We start from the raw sequence: 10,384 nt of genomic DNA, 5'->3' as shown, positions 1-10,384 counted from the left end.
GAACTGACATTGACTGCATTATTAATCAAGTAACATAACCAGAGAACCGATTGGTGCAACTGCATGTGAGCAATTAGTACATTGATTGCAGGGTGAAATGTTGACTGTCCATGGGAAGCAAGCGGTTTTGCAGATGTTTTCTTTTTTGCACCGGCTCCAACTTTCAGAGGTTGATAAGGCTCCATGCTGCCTGAAGCGATTTAATTTCTGTGTATTTCAGTGATGAGGACAAAGAGCTGGTTTCACAGAATAGCCATGATTTAAAAACCTCACCACACCCCAGGTGGGACTTGAACCCACAATCCCTGGCTCCGGAGGCCAGTGCCTTATCCATTAGGCCACTGTGGCTGTTCAGAGTTTGGCTTTGGTGCTTGCAACTTGTCACTTATTATTTATGTAATCACTGCCAAAACCTGATGTCTTTGTGTCAGTCGCCATTTCTTCTTTTACACGACCACATTAGAATCATAGAATCTTAGAGCACAGAAAGAGTCCTTTCAGCCCATCATGTCTGTGCCAGCTATTTGAAAGAGATTTCTAATTTAGTCTAATTGTCGATTGAGGGATAAATATTGTGCAGGGCACCAGTGAGAACTCTCCTGTTCCTCAACAAAAGAGCCTTGGGATCTTTTAGATCCACTTGAGGAATAGACAGAGCCTTGGTTTAATCTATCATCCAAAAAGAATGCAGACCCGGCAGTGCAGCACTCTCTCTGTGTGACACTGGGAGAATCAACATCGAATTCTGTGCTGAAGTAACTGGAGGTAGAGGTTAAACACTGTCTTCTGACAGAGAGACAAAAGTGTAACCAGCTGAACCACAGCTGACACACATTACAGTACCACCAATCTGAAGTTCTTGAAATCAATGTTGAGTCCATGAGGTTGTTAAGAGCTTTATTGAAAGATGAGGTGCTGTTCCTCGAGCTTCCATTGAGCTTCATTGGAACAGTGAAGGAGGTCAAAGGCAGAGATGGAAGAGTAGAAGTGGGATGGAGAAATAATATGGTTAGTGACTGGAAGATCACGTTCAAGTTTGCAGACTGGACGGAGGTGTTGAGCAAAAAGATCACCTAATCTGCATTTAGTGTCTGCAGTGTAGAGGAGACGACATCATGTGCAGTGAATACAGTATAGTAAATTGAAGGAAGTACAGGTAAATCACTGTTTCACCTGGTAGGAGTGTTTGGGTCCCTGAACGATAAAAAGGAGGAGTTGAAAGGCAGGTGTTACATCTCCTGCACTTGCACAGGAAGATGTTATGGGATAAGGAGTGAGTGATTGAAGAGGCTGCACAAGGCAGAGAGGTCCGATCACCAAACAACCACAGAACTAAGGGTGGTGCAGTGGTTGGCACTGCAACCTCACAGCTCCTGTGACCCGGGTTCAATTCTGGCTACTGCTTGTGCAAGTTCTCCCTGTGACCGTGTGGGTTTTTAGCAGGTGCTCTGGTTTTCTCCCACAACCAAAGACTTGCAGGTTGATAGGAAAATTGCTCCTAGAATAGGTAGGGGGGATGGGGTAGGAATATGGGATTAATGTCGGATCAGTATAAATGGGTGGTTGATGGTCACCACAGACTTGGTGGGCCAAAGGGCCTGTTTCAGTGCTGTATCTCTAAATAAATAAGCTGCCTTTGTCATCAGGTTTATAGGAATAGGCCATTTAGCCCCTCGAGCCTGTTCCACCATGCAATGCAATTATGGCCGATTTATGACCTAACTCAGTTTTCCCACCATTGCCCCTTATTTCTTTGGACCCCCACAGTTTCTAGATTTACACCATTTAGAAACTATCCTTCTCTATCCTTTTCAGCTCCATAGTGGATGACCAACACACACTGCTATTGAAATCCATTGCCACAGTTTTGCCCATTCACTTAATCTATCAATATCTCTTCGTAATTTGATGTTCCATCTACACTGCTCACAATGACACAGCCTCCACTGCTTTCTGGGAAAGAGAATTCCACAGACGAGCAACCCTTTGACAAATAAAAAATTCTCCTTATTTCAGTTTTGAAAAGGAGACCTCTTACACTTAAACTGCCTAGCCCTAGCCCTAGTCTCTCCCACAAGAGGAAACATCCTCCTGGTATCCACTCTAGCAAGTTCCCTCATCTTATATGTTTCAATAAGATCACTTCTCATTCTTCTAAATTTCAACAGGTAAAAGCCCAACCTGCTCAGTCTTTCTTCATAATATAAGTACTTCATCCCCCGGATTTAGTCGAGTGAGGCATCTATGAACTGCTTCTAATGCAATTATATTCTTTACCAAATAAGGAGACCAAAACTGTAGACAGTACTGTCGATGTGGTCTCACCAAGATCCTATACAGCTGCAGTAAAACTTCCCTACTTTATGTAGTGTTATGACCGAGGTGGGAGGAGGGCACTGTCTTTTCTTGTTCCACTTCTATGCAGGTCACACATATATTTTTTTAAATGTTTACCCAGTTACCGATGCAGTCAATCATATACTCTACTCTTTATCTCAGAATAAAATACGCCAACCAGGTTTCTTCAATAAACAACAACATCATCAGTTCATTACAAAGCAAGACTTAACCAGTAACAAAGCAAAGCATTAACACACAGATTGAAAAATGAAAGTTCCCCTTTTAAATTCCCCACACACAAACTCACACAGACTGAAAAATATACAGAAATTCTCTCTGCAGAGGTCTGTTACAAAACAAAGACAACAAAGAATACTTTGGCCAAATATTTGCTAATTCTTGAAGAAAAAAAAGATATGGAAAAAGGTTACTTGTCCCTTTTTAGCCTGGCACCCCAAATATGCATAAACGGCTGTCACTGGGATCTTTCCAGAGCAGATTTTTTCAGGTGACATTGAGGATCAGTTCAGCAGGCTTTGCAGGAGAAATGCAGGATCAGTTTCTCTATTTCTTACACTTGATTCTCAGGAAGTTCTCAAAGAGATGGAAGAGGGTGATCTAATGGTAGCTGCTCTCTTGGCAGGTTTTCTCCAACTCTTAAAAATAGTTCACACCTCAATATATTCTCCAAAATGAAACCAAAAGCAATATCTCAAAAGTCAAGCCTCCTGACCCCTATAAATCTTGACCTGTCATTTCCCGGTAAACATCTTCCCCAGGTCACCAAGGTTTCTATTGTTTATTGCTTAAAGCACATGACATCTAGCACGGTTGCTTTTAAACAACATTTAAGTGTCCTTTCAATGAACTGTCAACAACAAAACAAAGTCCAGCTTCTATGAAATCTTCAGCCTTCCAATGAAACCATCTCCACAATTGAAATATATGTTCTCAAAAACACATACTTAACAAAACATACAGAAGGACTTTCATAACAGTGGTATAATATACATAAGCTGTTGCTAGGTTGATTATGTTGAAAGACTTTAAGGCCGGAATTTTACCCCCCCCCACCCCCACCACACAGGAGCAGGCTGGTGGCAGGGGAGGAGGGCAGGTTTTGTAAAATTGAGTGGGAGGTGGAGGGGGGGTGCGTTACAATTCTTTTACACTGCAATTTTACGAGGGGCGGTGGCGAGAAACAGCCTACCTGCCCCAGGCCAATCAGGGCCCTTATGTGGCCAATTAACTGCCACTTAAGTGCCTCCTCCTGCCACCGCTGGTATTTTATCAGGTCTTAGGCCCCACAGAAGGCCACCAGGTGGGGGGCACCCTATCCCCCATAGAGGGCCCTTCCGAAGCCCCTACAGTCCCCACTGAGAAACAGTACTCCGCCCAACCATTCCCCCCTTGCCTTGCCGGGGTCAGGCCGGTTGACCCTGGCAAGGTCCGAAAATTTACCTCTCTTCCATGGATGGCATCCATGATCTTTGCTTCCTAATCAGTTGCTGGACCTGTATACTTACCTTTTGTGATTCATGTACCAGGACACCTAGATCCCTCTGTACCCACGAGTTCTGCAATCTTGCTCCATTTAAATAGTATACAGACTTTCTACTCTTCCTGCCAAATTTCACATTTTCCCACATTATAATCCAACTGCCAAATTTTTCGTACTCACTTAACCTATCTATATCCTTTTTAGTCTTTTTACATCACCTTGACAACTTACTTTCCTTCCTATCTTGGTGTCATCTATAAATTTAGCTACTGTACGTTTGGTCCCTACGTCCAAGTCATTGATATGAATTGTAAATAGTTGAGGCTCCAGCACTGATCCCTGTGGCTCTCCACTAGTTACAGCTTGAAACTCAAGGAAGACCCATTTATCCCTAGTCTCTGCTTCCTGTTAGATCACCAGTCCTTTATCAATGCTAATATGTTACCCCCGACACCAGGTACTCTTATCTTGTGTAGTAACCTTTGATCAAGCACCTTATCAAATGCCTTTGGGAAATCTAAGTACACCACATCTACAGGTTCCCCTTTATCCACCTTGCTTGTTACTTCCTCAAAGAACTCTAATAAATTAGTTAAACATGATTCCTCTTTCACAAAACCATGTTGACTTCCTCTGATCCCATTATGATTTTCCAAGTATTCTGCTATAACCTCCATAATAATCGATTCTAGTAATTTTTCTATGACAGATGTTACGCTAACTGGCCTATAGTTTCCTGCTTTCTGTCTCCCTCCTTTCTTGAATAAAGGAGTTATATTTGCTATTTCCAATCCTCTAAGACCCTTCCAGAATCTAAGAAATTTTGGAAGATTGTAACCAAAGCCACTACTCTGTCTACTATTGCTTTTAAGACCCGAACATGTGGGCCATCTGGTCCTGGGGACTTGTCAGCCTTTAGGTCTAAATTTTCCGAGCACCTTTTCCATGGTGATGGTAGTTGTTCTAAGTTCCTCCCTCCCTTTCACCTCTTGATTTTAGGTATCTTTGGCAGGGTTTCTAAGTCCTCTACAGTGAAAACAGACACAAATGACCTGTTCAACACCTCCACCATTTCCTCGTTTACCATTATCAATTCCCCAGACTCACTCTCCAGAGGACCAACATAAGCTTTAGTTACTCTTTTCCTATTTAAATACTTGTAGAAACTCTTACTATCTGTTTTTACATTACTAGCTAGTTTTCATTCATACTCTACTTTCGACCTCTTAATTAATTTTTTCATGATTCTTTGCTGGTTCTTAAAATCTGTCCAATCTTCTGCTATATCACTAACCATTGCAGATTTATATAGCGCTTTTTTAAATTTGATACTATCCTGAATATCCTTATTTAGCCACGGATGATGCATCCTTCTCAAAGAATTTTTCTTTCTCGCTGGGCTAAATCTTTGCTGAGAGTTATTAAATATTGCCTTAAAGGTCTACCCCTGCTTCTCCACTATCCTACCATTTAACCTAGTTTCACAGTTTACTTTCTGCCTTCATACCTTTGTAATTACCTTTATTTAGGTTTAAAACACAAGTCTTAGACCCACACTTTTCCCTTTCAAACTGAATGTGAAATTCTATCATGTTATGACCACTTTCGTCGAGAGGCTCCTGCACCATGAGATTATTGATTAATCCTGTCTTATTGTACATATCCAGGTCTAGACTAGCCTGCTCCCCAGTTGGCTCGAGAACGTACTGTTCTAAGAAATTGTCTGGAATACACTTTATTAACTCATTTTCCAGGCTACCTTTGCCAATCTGATTCGCCCAATCTACATGTAGATTAAAGTCACCCAAGACTGCAGTGGTACCTTTCTTACATGCCCCATTTCTTCCTGTATACTCTGCTCTACTGTGTAGCAGCTGTTAGGCTGGCCTATAAACTACTCCCACAAGTGCCCGCTTACCTTTCCTATTTCGTATCTCGACCCAACTGATTCTACATCTTGCAGCCTCACAGCTCCAGCGGCCCGGGTTCAATTCTGGGTACTGCCTGTGCGGAGTTTGCAAGTTCTTCCTGTGACTTCGTGGGTTTTCGCCGGGTGCTCCGGTTTCCTCCCACAGCCAAAGACTTGCAGGTTGATAGGTAAATTGACCATTATAAATTGCCCCTAGTGTAGGTAGGGGAATTGAGAGAGGGTACTGGGATTAATGTAGGATTAGTATAAATGGGTGGTTGATGGTCGGCACAGACCCGGTGGGCCGAAGGGCCTGTTTCAGTGCTGTATCTCTTAAAAAAAAATCTCTTGCTACAGCACTAATGATATCCTTAATTAACAGAGCTACTTCACCACCTTGTCCTAGCTTCCTGTTTTATTGAAATGTTGATTACCCTTCATTATTTATTTCTATCTGTGCTAACAATTCATCCATTTTGTTGTGAATGTTACACACATTCAGATACAAAGCATTTAACTCTGTCTTTTTTACCACTTCTGCAGTCTTTGGCCTTATCTGCTGGTGTAGTCTTACGCTCTATCCCTTGCTGCCTCCTGCCACACTCTGATTATCATTACCCAAATCACTACCTGGCTCTATTACCTCATTGTTTCCCTTTGGTTTACCACATGTGAATGTGGGAATTTGGTTCACCTGCTAAGTTTGGTACAGAGAGGGAAATAGGTGCTCCTTTTTCAGCCTCCAGTCGCTGCAGAAGATATAAGTTGCTTCCGAGAAATAGAAGGCAACCTTGAGAGAGTGACATCACAGGAAAGCTGTAAGATGATTGGTTGGCAAAATGATCATGTGATCATTCCCCCCGATCCCCCCACTATTTTTAGTTTAAAGTCCTCTCCACTGCCCTAAGTTGTATGACTTGCCAGAACACGGGTGCCAGCACAGTTCAGGTGAAAACCATCCCACCCGTACAGCTCCCACCTTCCCCAGTACTGGTGCCGGTGCCTGATGATTCGAAACCCATTTCTATCACACCAGTCTTTCAGCCACGCATTGACCTCGCTAATCTTATTTACCCTACACCAATTTGCTCATAGCAAGGTAATAATCTCTGGATTATTACCTTTGAGGTCCTGATTTTTCCCCCTCCTAGGGGGAGCATTTGCTAGGGTAGTTGGGGAGGGTTTAAACTAAAATGGCAGCGGATGGGAACCTTTGCAAGGAGTCAGACGAGGGGGGATCATAGACAAGAACAAAAGACAGTAAGAGGAATAAGAAAAGTGATAGGCAGAGAAATCAAGGGCCAGAATCAAACAGGGCCACAGTGAAAAATAGTGGGAACAGGACAAGTAATGTTAAAATGACATGTCATAAGGCTTTGTGCCTTAACGCGCGGAAATGTCTCAATAAAGTGGATGAATTAATCATGCAAATCGATGTAATCGGGTATGATATAGTCGAGATTACAGAGACATGGCTGCAAGGTGACCACGGTTGGGAAATTACCTTCCAGGGGTATTCAGTATTTAGGAAAGACAGACAAAAGGTAAAAGGCGGTGGAGTTGCATTGCTGGTTAAAGAGGAAATTAACACAATAGTGGGGAAGGATATCAGCTCTGACGATGTGGAATCTGTATGGGTAGAGCTGAAAAAAAACTAAGGGGCAAAAAATGTTAGTGGGGATTGTATATAGACCCCTAAACTGTACTGGTGATGTTGGACTTGGCATTAAACAGGAAATTAGAGATGCATGCGATAAAGGAACTTCTGTAATTCTGGGTGACTTTCATCTGCATATAGATTGGGCAAATCAAATTAGTCACAATACCATAGAGGAAGAATTCTTGGAGTGTATATGGGATGGTTTTCTGGACCAATACACTGAGGAACTAACCAGAGAACAGGCCATCCTAGACTGGGTATTGTGTAATGAGAGAGGAATAATTGACAATCTAGTGGTGCGAGACCCCTTGGGGATGAGCGACCATAATATGATAGAATTCATCATCAAGATGGAAAGTGATGTAGTTGATTCTGAGACGAGGGTCCTGAATCTTAATAAAGGAAACTGCAAAGGTATGAGGCACGAGTTGGCTATGATGGATTAGGAAACGTTACTTAAAGGGATGAGGGTGGATAGGCAATGGCAAACATTCAAAGAGCACATGGACAAACTGCAACAATTGTTTATTCCTGTCTGGCGCAAAAGTAAAACGGGAAAGGTAGCCAAACCATGGCTTACAAGGGAAATTAGAAATAGCATTCGATCCAAGGAAGAGGCATATAAATTCACCAGAAAAAACAACAGACCTGAGGATTGGGAGCAGTTTAGAATTCAGCAAAGGAGGACCAAGGGATTGATTAAGAATGTGAAAATAGAGTACGAGAGTAACTTTGCAGGAAGATAAAAAGTGACTGTAAAAGTTTCTATAGGTATGTGAAGAGAAAAAGATTAGTGAAGACAAATGTAGGTCCCTTACAGTCAGTAACAGGGGAATGTATTATGGGGAATAAAGAAATGGCTGATCAACTAAATACTTACTTTGGTTCAGTCTTCACAATGGAGAACACAAATATCATACCAGAACTGTTGGGGAACACAGGGCTTAGTGAGAGAGAGGAACTGAAGGAAATCAGTATTAGTAGAGAAATGGTGTTGGGGTAATTGATGGCATTGAAGGCCGATAAATCCCCAGGACCTGATGGTCTGCATCCCAGAGTACTTAAGGAAGTGGCCCTGGAACAATGAATGCATTGGTGGTCATCTTCCAAGATTCTATAGACTGTGAAACAATTCCTACAGATTGGAGGGTAGCTAATATAACCTCACTGTTTAAAAAGGGAGGTAGGGAGAAAACAGGGAATTATAGACCAGTCAGCCTGACATCGTTAGTGGGGAAAATTCTAGAGTCCATTATCAAAGATTTTCCAGCAGAGCACTTGGAGAACAGTGGTAGAATCGGGCAGAGTCAGCATGGATTTACGAAATGGAAATCATGCTTGACAAATCTACTAGAATTCTTCGAGGATACAACTAGCAGAGTTGATGAGGGGGAGCCAGAGAATGTGGTTCATTTGGACTTTCAGAAGGCTTTCGACAAAGTCCCACATTAGGGCCGCACAGTGGCGCAGTAGTTAGCACTGCAGCCTTACAACTCCAACAACCCGCGTTCACTTCTGCGTACTGCCTCTGTGGAATTTGCAACTTCTCCCTGTGACTGTGTGGGTTTCCACCAGGTGCTCCGATTGTCTCCCAAAGACTTGCAGGTTGATAGGTAAATTAGCCATTGTAAATTGCCCCTAATGTAGGTAGGTGGTAGAAGAATTGTGGGGATGTGGTAGGGAATATGGGGTGAATGTAGGATTAGTATAAGTTGATGGTTGGCACAGACTTGGTGGGCTGAAGGGCCTGTTTCAGTGCTGTATGACTCTATGAGAGATTAGTGTGTAAAGTTAAAGTGCATGGGATTGGGGGTAGTGTATTGCAATGGATAGAAAATTGGTTGGCAGACAGGAAACAAAGGATAGGGATAAATGGGTCTTTTTCCGAATGGCAGACAGTGACTAGTGGGGTGCCGCAGGGATCAGTGCTAGGAACCCAGCTATTCACAATATATATTAATGATTTAGATGAGGGAACTAAATGTAATATCTCCAAATTTGCAAAACTTGGTGGGAGGGTGAGTTGTGAGGAGGATGCAGAGAAGCTTCAGGGTGATTTGGACAAGTTCATTGAGTGGGCAAATGCATGGCAGATGCAGTATAATGTGGATAAATGTGAGGTTATTCACTTTGGTAGCAAAAACAGGAAGGCAGGTTATTATCTGAACAGCTATAAACTGAGAGAGGGGAATATGCAGGGAGACCTGGGTGTTCTCGTACACCAGTCACTGAAGGTAAGCATGTAGGTGCAACAGGCGGTAAAAAATGCAAATGGTATGTTGGCCTTCATAGCGAGAGGATTTGAGTACAGAAGCAGGGATGTCTTGCTGCAATTATACAGGGCCTTGGTGAGGACACACCTGGAATATTGTGTGCAGTTTTGGTCTCCTTATCTGAGGAAGGATGTTCTTGCTATAGAGGGAGTGCAGTGAAGGTTTACCAGACTGATTCCTGGGATGGCGGGACTGACGTATGAGGAGAGATTGAGGCGGTTAGGATTATATTCACTGGAGCTCAGAAGAGTGAGGGGGGATCTCATAGAAACCTATAAAATTCTAACAGGACTTGACAGGGTAGATGCAGGAAGGATGGTTCCGATGGTGGGGGGGTCCAGAACCAGGGGTCATAGTCTCAGGATCTGGGGTAAACCTTTCAGGACTGAGATGAGGAGATATTTCTTCACCCAGAGAGTGCTGAGCCTGTGGAGTTCGCTGCCACAGAAAGCAGTTGAGGCCAAAACATTGTATGTTTTCAAGCAGGACTTAGATAAAGCTCTTGGGCTGAAAGGGAATGGGGGGAAAGCGGGAACAGGCTACTGAGTTGGATGTTCAGCCATGATCATAATGAATGACGCAGCAGGCTCGAAGGGCCGACTCCTATTTTCTATGTTTCCTTTCCCATTTCTAATAAATTGTTATATATATAATCTATTTATTTAGAGATACAGCACTGAAACAGGCCCTTCGGCCCACCG

At 42.9% G+C, this 10,384-nt stretch overlaps 1 non-coding gene across 1 annotated transcript; it reads right to left on the bottom strand.

The window, feature by feature from the left end:
* Window positions 1–275: 275 nt before the first annotated feature.
* trnar-ccg (transfer RNA arginine (anticodon CCG)) lies at window positions 276–348 on the bottom strand. The gene has a single exon. It is a non-coding gene; the product is annotated as a tRNA-Arg (tRNA).
* Window positions 349–10,384: the final 10,036 nt, after the last annotated feature.

Source organism: Heterodontus francisci, chromosome 10, assembly GCF_036365525.1.
Source record: "Heterodontus francisci isolate sHetFra1 chromosome 10, sHetFra1.hap1, whole genome shotgun sequence".
In the NCBI taxonomy this organism is placed as follows: Eukaryota; Metazoa; Chordata; class Chondrichthyes; order Heterodontiformes; family Heterodontidae; genus Heterodontus; species Heterodontus francisci.
This window is presented reverse-complemented; position numbering and strand designations above follow the sequence as displayed.